This window comes from Dermacentor andersoni, chromosome 3 (genome assembly GCF_023375885.2).
Source record: "Dermacentor andersoni chromosome 3, qqDerAnde1_hic_scaffold, whole genome shotgun sequence".
In the NCBI taxonomy this organism is placed as follows: domain Eukaryota; kingdom Metazoa; phylum Arthropoda; class Arachnida; order Ixodida; family Ixodidae; genus Dermacentor; species Dermacentor andersoni.
Genome location: NC_092816.1, coordinates 30,648,016 through 30,657,435, shown reverse-complemented (window position 1 = coordinate 30,657,435; position 9,420 = coordinate 30,648,016). Strand labels below are relative to the sequence as shown.

Sequence of the window (9,420 nt, the reverse complement as noted above, 5' to 3'; positions counted from 1 at the left end):
TCATTTCTCAGTAACTCCTATTCGGACCACTAGGTGGGGCAGCAGAGCGCCCCGCTCTTAGCCCCGCTCGAGCGGGTGAGCGATCCGCCGGGCTAAAATTCTTTTTTCGCGAGCCGCTCCGCTGGCGCAACGGTGGAGACCGCGAGCGGAGCGAAACGTAAACCCGCTGAGCTAAAAGTCTCTATTAAAACGTACCGTGACGTGATCACATGTTGGAACGACTTTCTCGGATTTAAATTTTACGTCGCGACGCTCCCTCCTAGTTCTTCCTAAAGTGCCTCCATACTACTGCTCTCGTGTGCCGCCTGTGTTAAGGGGTGCTGACATGATTAGAGTGTTTTAGTTGAGCGTCTTTACGGTACGCTCCGCTCCGAGCGGCCCCGCTAAGCCACAGCGGAGCGGCGGGCGATTAGAGACTTTTAGCTTGTACGCTATTCCGGTAAACGGGAGCGGTTTGGGCGGATTACCGGATGGTCGGGGCGTAAACGTGAGCGGTGAAGCCGCCTGGTGTTGTAGAGCTCAACCAGACAAACGCATAGCTAAAACTGCAGTAACTCACCATATCCTGCTTCGCCACTCGTGAAAATTTTTGGTAGCGGCGTAATTGTGAACACGATTACGCCACTGTCGAAAATTTACGCCAGCAGCTAAGCAGAATACAGTAATTAGCTCTGTGTTTGTGTGGTTGAGCTTTGCGCCACCAGCTGGCGCCACCAATCTGGCCGCTCACGTTGACGCCCCCGCTAAACCGGAAAACCGCCCGCGTTTTCCCGAATACCGGACACGCTAAAAGTCTCTATTTTCACGTTTTAGTTGCACGTTTAGCCTAGCGGAGCGGACCTTGCGTAGTGGCAGCACCCCCTGGCTAAATTCAGGGTAATGAAAGAAAATAAAAACACTTTATGATCACTCATATACCGTAAAACGTATATATGTATATATATAACTTGTTTCTCCATGAAGTATCTAGACGTGCGCTTGTAATGCGTTACCGGTCCATTTTATCCAATGGAAAATAAAGCGCCGTCTTGGGGAACGCCACGTGTTAGCCAGCGCGCTTGCTTTCGGCATCCAATCCAATCCGTTCGGACGCCAACGCTAGCCAAAGTGCTGCGCGGCACGCTCCGCTCAGGCAGCTTCTAAGCGGACCGTGTTCCTCGCTCCGCTATCCCGCTTACGGCTAAGCGGACGGCGCATGCGCATTCGCGCTTCCGCTCCGCTTAACTGCTTAGCGGAGCGTAAATACGCTCAACTAAAACACTCTATTCTCGACAATCATTATTCTTTTTTGAGTTAAGGGGAGGTTAGACCCCTATAACCCCAGAAAAGATAGTGACTCGCCTCAAAGCGTCGTTAATAAGTTAATGTAATTGATTTCCTACAGAAACTTTCCCTTTCGTTTCTCAGGAGTATACTGTGTCGTGACGTCACGGTGCAGAATGTGGTCACGTGGGCGTAGGACATTACGCTGTTTTGACACTTACTCCGGCTCGCTCGGCCCTCGGCTATATGGTGCGACATCGGCCTTCACAACTTAAATAGACGACATTACGGAGATAGGTCGTTGAGCTTTATAAGTAAATTACGCTTGTGCAAAACCAAAGCAGCCACTCAAACGTGCAGACAAGGCTTTGTTACTGTTCACTGTGTGCGCCGATGAAGGAAACGGATGCCAAGCGCCTGAGACACGACGTGCCTAATCGTCACGCTCGTCAACTTGACAATACTTCTGTGTGGGGTGTGTGTGTGTCTAGATTATGCGCCAGTGCAAATCCTACTCTCCTTTGTCCTACGTTCACCCCCTCTACATCAGGGAGTGGTTTCTCTCCGAGTGCCTATGTGTGGGTTGACCAGTCTGTGAACCCGACGTTACCTACGCTCCCCACCTCTACACCACTGAGTGGGGTTTCTCCGTATTCCTCTGTGTGCATCGCCAGGGAGTGGTCATGCTCCGTATTCCTCTGTGTGAACTGACCAGTGTGCTGACAAGGCCCTCTACCAGGAAGCAAGAGAGAATGCGGTCGCCCGGATGGTGCGCGGATGGTGCGCGAAAAGCCAGCGAGACGCCACAGGCACATCTTCTCTGCCCTCCTGCGTGCAGGAAGCACGTACGCCGAGCCTTTCTGTACTTTTTGTCTTGGAGCACACTGCTCACCCGTAACGATGTATTAAACTGTTATTTGTTTTTACATCATTTCGATCGTCTTGCCTGCTGGCCCCTCCCCGATGGTCAACTTGTTTCGAGCTCCAAGCAGACGCTGTTGAAGGTAGCCGAAACTACGTCCCCGTAACAACTCATACGAGCTCGTAACAACTGGTGGCAGCCTTAACAGCTTGACAAGCCAGAAAAGACGCATAAACGAAATACGCGCAGCGACGAAGTTCCCGTACTAGAACTCCGTGATGTCGAGGATTCCAGCGGCGTCTGCGCTGGTATAGCTCAACGTCCATCGGTAAACGCGGATTAAATTGCATTCTGAAGGAACAGGTGCCTCACGTTACGAACTTCGTCTGTAATTTTTGCTGCGCAATAAAGGTCCATATGAGATAAAGATAGATTGACATCTTTGACATCACAATATAGTAGCATTGAGGATGATTTGGCCCGAAATTCAAACCTTGAAGTTTGACTTTTTATTTCTCTACCAATAATGAACAATTTACCGTCACATTAATGAAAATGTAGTTTTAAACCGTACCTTATGGGTTTGAACTGATTTAGCGATATTCTTTAGTGCTTCCGAGCTTTCACACTTTTTAATATCCCGAGTGCGTCTTCGCTCAGTTATTTCAGGGAAACACACTGCAGATGTTTCTTGTTTTGACGGTATTCTACTACATCAGCAATGAAGAGGTAGCGACTTCTCCGAAAAAGACAACCAACGTTACAAAAAAGGAAAGAAAAAATACGGGACCGGCTTACCTTTAACTATGGCGGATATGACGTAGGCCATCGCAACCAGAACGAACAAAACCAAGCCGAAGAGACAGATAAGGACGGCCAGAGCTTCGCTGCAAGGACCACAGGAGAGAGGTAATCAAAATTATATCGCTCATCTCCAGCCATTACTAACACTTCAGGCGCACCCGTCTTCAAACAGGAACACGAGATACACTATAGCCTTGGAGAAATTCTTTGTACATTAATCAGAAACACATTTCATTGTTCTTCACTACCAACGTTCCTCTTGATTTTCGCTCTTTCTATATTCTTTCAGGGAGCGGTGCGACACTTGGAAACGCCGCTGAACTGTGTGAATTCAATTAACTACCGTCGCTGTATAAAGCTAAAAAAGAAAATTCGTGGTGCATCTGTCCTTTATAGATGATTGGCTACTTTAACGCTATTAGCAATTTATCTTACGGTTAGTGCGCATGCGGCCCATAAGCAGTGACAGATACCCAGTGACCAAAGTTGCCTTCAACGACGTTCATTAAAGGAGCAGCACATACCCATTGTCGCGTACCCATGTGACCCAACTTGGCGTGAAAGAGGGTCACTGAAGAGTGACTTTGATTGCGCTGTATTTTGATCATTTGTATGTCATGGCATTTTTCAGGACTTTATAATTGCAAGTTTCACATGTTGTCATTGCTGTCAGATTTAAATAATTCTCGTCATCACGCACAGCAGGTCCCAATTAACTTTCCAACTATGGGACTTGCTTCTGTATATGCATCTCTTGTAATTGTTACCTCAATACTGACATGAATAAACTCATTCTGACTCTGATACATACCCAGTGGCACATATCCAGAGACCTGGCAACGTTGGCGTCACAAAGGTTCACTAAAGAGCAACACATACCCGGAAGTGCATACTCAGTGACCCAAGCTAGCCCAACGCGGTTCTTTCAGAACAGCAGTCCGCAGACCATGGACTACCCATTGGCCCAAGTTTGCAGGAAAGAGGTTAGGCGCGGAGATTCATGTATACATAGATATATAGATGCGTAAACACACCGAGACATACCGCAAACTGAGTGAAGTTCTCAAAGAATACTAACATTATTAAAATTCAGGCGGAAGGAATCTACGATGACTATCCAAGTATTCGGATCGCCCAGTCGCATCTAGTATGCGACGGGTACTGGTGCCGCGCTCCTCTCTCACGCTTCCCTCTGGGCACGCTGCGCCTTCTGGTGGCGCCGCTGTGAAGCCCGCGCATACCAAGGGGCACATACCCTGTGGCATATACCGACGTGACCAGCCTACATTTTTAGGCTGCCCCATCGCGGGATCGGTCCATATTTTCGGTTGGATAAGTGGACAGCTATAGGGAGTCAGAAATAATGGCCTGACAATGCCAATATTGCTATTTGCATTAATATAAAAAGGACTGCCGCAGCTCAGAAAAGTTGCGCTCGGCTTTATTCAAGCGGACCAAGGATCGAATTTTGCTGTGCCGTGCGGGTTGTGAGCTTCTTGAGGCTAATATTTATTCCAGCAATTTGAACCAAGCGCTACCGATGTTATGTCAATCTTATTCCCTAGTTATAAACAACATTGGCTTTCTGTTCGAGCTGCCTCACGCCTAAGTCACCTCATGGCTCTCTGGAAGAATACCACTGAGGCACGTACCGCCAAGGGCATCCGCGGGTCGGAGGTGGAGCGTATGTGGCCACTGGGCTGCAAACAATAAAAAAAGAGTGTTTTACTTTGTGTTATGTTCAGCGACGTAAACGATGATTTATTTGCATGCACGCGTTGCCGTCAACGCGTTACCACCATGACAATACGTGGCAGCTAGAGGCGAAGAGCTACACATAACCATATACTTTTTCATACATAGCTGGCAATGCTTGAAATTCTAGAGATTCTCTCGCTGATGGCATTCGCGACGAGAAAAATAGTGCGTCACATGTGGAAGAAATACATACCAATTGTATGCGTTAATTCGATGCAACATTAAGTTTCTGAAACTTTTGCTCCAAGATATGATGTCATTATTATCGTGAAAGGCGTCGCAGGTATGAAGTTATTTTCCAACAAAGGAGTGCAGTGACAGGTGTCTGCGATTAGCGGCCACAGCCAACGCCTCCTAGATAGCAAGCCTGTGCACTCTGCTTGATGACGTCATGCTACTTCGACCAAAATTTCCACTGCCAAGCCCGGCGTGACGAAGCGGTGACGTCAAAATCGTCGCGGCTTACTCGGGAGCATCCCCGTTAGATTCTATGGCAGTCGGGCGAGGTAGCATGACGCCAAGGATCAAAGTTCACCGGCCTTGCGCTATCTAGGTGGCATTGCCACAGCGCACCGTTTGCGGTCGTGACTAAAGCACAGTGCATCGTATACAAAAGCCCCAGTTTCGTCCGAGAGGCCACGCATTGATAGCGGTAACGTGCAAATTGCAGCAACCACAGTCTTAAAAATTAAATTAACACGCGCTCACATCAAATATGAACATATCTCGCACGCTGACCGCGAGCATCTGGTTTCACGACGCTGGCCTGAGAAGAGCGCCTGCATCGCGGAGCGAGCGTTTTGTGCTGCCCCTCGCTTCAGTGCATCTCCGTAACTCGAGACTATACGCGAGCACCAACGCTAGGCGAAGACCACGCACCTGAAACGGTCAGCTATCTCGGCACGCGTAAGCTTTGCAGCCGCCGCAAGTTACCCCCCCCAAGATAGCCTGGCGCGCGCGCGCAGCCACGGCCGGGGTCTGTTTTCTGGACATGGTCAAATTCCACCATATTGTCAAATTCTGTATTGGCGGGATTTTGTGCCACGCAGAGAGGACGCAGCATCACACTGGGCCAATCGAATTTGACAATATGTCGAATTTGGCATTATGTCTGAGCGTCACGGTGTCAACGATAGCACCCCGTACTGGAGGAGGAGATGTGTGCTCGCCATCGGGGGGGGGGGGGGGGCTTGAGCACGCATTTTGAGCCCCCCCCCTCCTGCTTTCGGGCGTGCTTGATCACATGGCCTCCAACATTTAGCGCAAGGGAAGACGGCGAGCATCAAGCCACTGTCCATCTTGGCTCACGTTGACATGGTTTTCCTCGCATACACTGCATACGGTGGACGGGGCGCCATCTTATTGCACTTGGACTCTATACGGAATTTCACAGAGACGGCGACGCCGACGGTGAAAGTTCACCCGGAGGGTCCATTAAATTGCCGTCGCACTAAAAGCAGCACAACGGTGCTCAAATAATACGTGCTTTGGCATATAATTGTGCGCCCTTAAGCTTTAGTCGTCTTACGGGAAATAGTTATTCCGTAGAAAGCGTCGAAGATAACAAAACTTCACAGCGAAACGCGCGGAGTGAGACTTCATTGTCGGCTCTATACTTGCCTAGCTCCCGCAGCTTTGTTTGCTAACGTCAACGTTTACTCCCCTCAAAGGTAAAACTTCAAGTGTATTACGCACTGTTCGCATCCTATATTAACTACTGTAGTCTAGTCTGGGCTACCACAACTAAACGGAACTTAAATAAAATCTTGCTTTTACAAAAAAAGATTCTTCGCCATGTTGCAAACATTTCCTACCTGGCTTCAACTGAAACGGTGTTTCAGGAATATGGCATCATACGGGTACAGCACTTATACAAATTTCGGATTTTGCGATCCTTCTTCTTTTCAAACACTTATAAAGAATTCCTTGTAACTATATCAAACCTAACACCTAACTACCCTAATAGGCTTACGCGACATACCTTAACATGGTCTGTTCCTCGTTACCGAACCACCTACAACTCACAGGCACTCCACTTCAATTTACCATCTATTCTAAACGAATTTCCTGAACTAACTACTGCTAGACAACGGCAGCTATGTCAGTTCTTCACATCAATGTCGTAAATAGAGGTCGCATAGTTATCTTTGGGATGGCGTGCATGTGTCTTGTTTGCGTGGCTTTTGCCCATCCTGTACTTATTGCATTTTTTTTTTCTCTTTTTTTTTTTTGGTCCTGTCATCGTTGCGCGATGTCTGTTATCAGTGCTATTTTTACTCTTTATTGTTTGTGAAACCTGTTAAATAAACAGAATTTTATTTTTATATACATCTTTTTTTTTTCTTTTTTTTTTCCTTGTACAGTCAAAAGTCTTTAAACGATGATGTTTATTTTATGCTGTATAAAACAATTGATGTGAACCCTGCTGCAACTCTGTATGTTAACTTCAAGTGAACCTTACGTAAACTTGTTACAGTATTGCTCACATGTTATAATTATGATTTCATATGCATATATGTGCTGTGAACGTCGGATGCTGCCAATGTAAGGGTCTTCAGGGACTCAGTCAAGCTGCCCAGAGCAGCTTTTAGCCCTGAAGACTACCCAGAATTTTCTGGTGAAATAAACTTTTGATTTTGAAGTGTGAAACAATATGCCCGTTTACATGGACGTTCGCAAAACAGCTACAGCCCCTCTACACGCATGTAATCGAGAAGGCAGTTATTCTGCAGCGTCCCGCATCGCAAGCGCTAAATGCTCAGACGCCATCTGGTAGAGGTAGACGTGAAAACAATTTCACTGCAACGGTGCCCTATGACGGCGTCTTTTTGTAGGCCTAGAAGCTTTAAAAACAGGTGGCTGATCTAAACGACAAGACATTACTAACACTTTGCAGCCACAGTGAGATGAAATAACCGAATTCTTTTGAACGTCTTTTTCCCTCAACTACTGTACTGCTTCTTATGGAACCCAGATGGGTTTTCTTTGTAGATTCGTGGCACATTCGGATGGATGACAATTTTTCCGTTCGGAAATATATTTTATCGGCTTGCAAGACTAAATGTAGAATAAACACTAAGCCAAATGCTTACACAAGCGCTGGAAGAAAGCACATTGCCGGCGGTTAATGAACCATCGCTCAAAATCAGGTAACCGTGCTCGTTCCATGTGTGCATCGTACGCCGTTACGTTGCGCTCAAAATTTGAAAGAAACGTACAACCTAAGTAAAATGTGTTCGGCGAAGGATAATCGGTTTAAAGTTAAATTCTCTCGCGACTTCTTCATTCTGCCGTAACTGTAGCAGATAAGTATTTTTACTGATTTTTACATTCTGCATGCAGGGTAGATGCATCAGCCGCAACGAATTTTCTTGTCTAGAATTTCTTCCTTCGGAAGATTTTGCGGTTGAGGCTACCAGTGTTAAAACATTGGTACCAAAAAATGTGCGCTGATTTATAAATTGACGTCTTGGTTAAAAATTTCCCTCAGGAACAGAAACGCATTCCGCCGAGCATTTCAAGCTTATACAGACTGATGATTTCGGCACATGTGTATGCAGTAAATTAGGATTACTAATGCACATAATGCGGTTGTAATGGTGCTACTACAAGAATGTTACGTACGAAATTTCTAACAACCTTCACCCCCCATGCAATGGAACAATAACTGAACAACTTTCTTGAAAGCAGTCTAGTACACACCTTCGCCTCTTCGTTGCTGAACTGTCGGGGTGGTCGCTAGCGTTCCTGCAAAAGAAAATACAAAGAATGCGTAGTTTAAAGTGACACATGAGTTAAGGTCACATTGCTATTAATTCCACGGTCGGTTCCTTAACCACGTTTCATAAGTTCGATTCCTAGGCGCAGTCTTACTTGTACTTCCCACCGACGTCTCCGACGACTTGGACGTGCGCGGTGCAGTGGAAGATTCAGTGAGATTGTCTGCGAGCACCCCGAAAACAATTGCAAGAACTAAGGACGAGTCGAACACTTCAATAATAAAGGTGAGAACTGCCCGAGCAATATGCTGATTCGATGAGCTAATCGATTCGGAGCGCCAGCTGCGCTGGCGAGGAGGCTTACACGAGGATCCCGTCACCAATCCCGATGTTGTGCTCGTACGAGAGCTCGACTCACTGGGCTGGTCTGCAGAAGAGAGCGAGGGAAAAAAATAGAAAGATAAGCCAGGGCCGAGCGCCAAGTCTCTGTACCAGGTAGGCCCCGAAAGAACAGGGCTCTTGCACGTAAACGTACACATTTCTCAACGCCAAAAATCCACGCCTGAAACTGTCAGCAGCTGCGCCCTTGACAGAACCAATCAGGTCAAGCCTAGTTTTCACTTTACTTCAGCACCAAAGAAAGAAATTGCAAAATTTATGCCGCGAAAGGCAATTTCAAATCCACATCGAAGCTTGAATAAGACGTGTATACAGTTTACAGCGCAACAGCAGCAATCTGTGAAAGTAAATCGCACAAGCCGAATAGCACATAAATAAGTAACGCACACCACAGCCACATGCATATATATAATAGACAGAAGGCCGCTGTAGCGGTGAATCTGCTATTGCAAACGTCGGCGGCACAGTGGGGGGGCCCGCTTGAATTCGGGACTACCGAAAGCGTTCACCGCAGTCATGGGAAACTTACGCGCGCTTCCAGACGTCGTGCGGGACAGAAAAGATCTTCTGGAGCCAGAGGACGCGTGGTCTGCAAGTCGAAGTAGTCACGGTCAG

General features: G+C 47.1%; 1 long non-coding RNA gene across 1 annotated transcript; it reads right to left on the bottom strand.

Annotated features, from left to right (window-relative positions):
* Window positions 1-4,473: 4,473 nt before the first annotated feature.
* On the bottom strand, window positions 4,474-8,835 carry LOC129387907 (uncharacterized). The gene is made up of 4 exons (XR_008615055.2): window positions 8,771-8,835; window positions 8,561-8,629; window positions 8,390-8,434; window positions 4,474-4,629 (listed from the first exon to the last, which is right to left on the bottom strand). It is a non-coding gene; the product is annotated as an uncharacterized lncRNA (long non-coding RNA).
* Window positions 8,836-9,420: the final 585 nt, after the last annotated feature.